The 1427-nt window shown below is 33.5% G+C and overlaps 1 long non-coding RNA gene across 1 annotated transcript; it reads left to right on the top strand.

The window, feature by feature from the left end:
- The first annotated feature begins 106 nt into the window (after positions 1-106).
- On the top strand, positions 107-1155 carry LOC108966339. The gene is made up of 3 exons (XR_001993180.1): positions 107-356; positions 411-897; positions 952-1155. It is a non-coding gene; the product is annotated as an uncharacterized LOC108966339 (long non-coding RNA).
- The last annotated feature ends 272 nt before the right edge of the window (positions 1156-1427 follow it).

Raw genomic sequence — 1427 nt, 5'->3', positions numbered from 1 at the left:
ATTACTGACCTACAATTTCTACGCTCTTATCGATGATAGCCAGCAAAGAGTGAGTTCGCGCGCTGCTCCGACATGCACACTTGTATTAAATTACATGTATCAATTTTCTACGCTTCGCTCTTATCGACGCTCTTATCGCTTATCGCATATACATAGGCTGACTTCGAAAACGTCAATTGCTTTACATATGAACAAAGTTCGAAGTTCGATAAAGCATCCGCAGTGTTTATTACATTACATCATATTTTGAAACTCATTAACTCGGTAGTCGATGCGCAGTGATACAGAAAATCATGTATCACTAAGAAACTTTATGCTTTTCAAACTTTGAACGCAACGATTGCGGACTCAGATTGGTAAGCATTGCTATTATTGGTTTATTAATTTATATTTAAATGGTTTATGTTTAGTTAATCTAGCAAAAAATGGAATTACTGGTGTAAAAAGCTGCTTCTGACCACCCGAYTGCGTTATGAGGGCGACTTCGCTGCCAAACGCAAACAAAGGTCGGTGCTGTGGGAAAGAATATTAAATAATATTAGAGAAGCTGACACCAAATTTCCATTCATCCGTGATGATATAACCAGGAAAATTATGTATGTAAACGAATTAAGAAGAGAAACAATACATCAGGGGAAGCTGCCATTGTTAGATTTATGAAGAAATGAACGATGTTTACGGCACTCGCAGCGATGTGACCGTTCCTCAGGAGACTTTAGATTTAACGCTATATGATATATTGAGTGGAACCGGTTATACTAACGATTTTCGTGAATTAGATAGCACATTGCCAAAATGAAAATCAGATCTAAAGAAATCTAAGTTTTTTGGAAAAAGAATCACTAAGAAACTTTATGCTTTTCAAAGTTTGAACGCAACGATGGCGGACTCAGATTGGTAAGCATTGCTATTATGGGTTTATTAATTTATATTTAAATGGTTTATGTTTAGTGAATCTAGCAAAAAATGGAATTACAAGCGTAAAAAGCTGCTTTAGACAAAGAAATTTTAAAAGAGTTGATGCAATTTGAAAAAGAAAAGTTCGAAGTGGAAAAACAAAAGGATGAAGAAATGCGAAGCCTCAGTTTACTACTGACATCTATGYGTAATCAAAGTGTATTCAGCAAAGTGAACTAAGTATTGGACTTACGCTTATTTGACAATAAAATAGTAAACAATTCATGTATTTGTTTATATTACCCCTGTGTTTTTTTTTTTTTTTTGATCTTGAACAATATGAAGCCACTTGCTTTACATACTTATATATGATAAATATAAACGTAATAGAGACAACCAATTTATTTGTTCTTAACGTTATACTGAATTCATATTTATTTTACAAACAATTACATACGTGTATAAATGCAACATTATTCACAAATTTTATTGTAACTATATATATACGTCGTAACCAGTACCCCGCCAAA

This window comes from Bactrocera latifrons, unplaced genomic scaffold, assembly GCF_001853355.1.
Source record: "Bactrocera latifrons isolate USDA-ARS-PBARC rearing strain unplaced genomic scaffold, ASM185335v1 scaffold_1590, whole genome shotgun sequence".
In the NCBI taxonomy this organism is placed as follows: domain Eukaryota; kingdom Metazoa; phylum Arthropoda; class Insecta; order Diptera; family Tephritidae; genus Bactrocera; species Bactrocera latifrons.
Note: the sequence above shows the minus strand (reverse complement) of the source record. Positions and strands in the feature narration are given on the sequence as shown.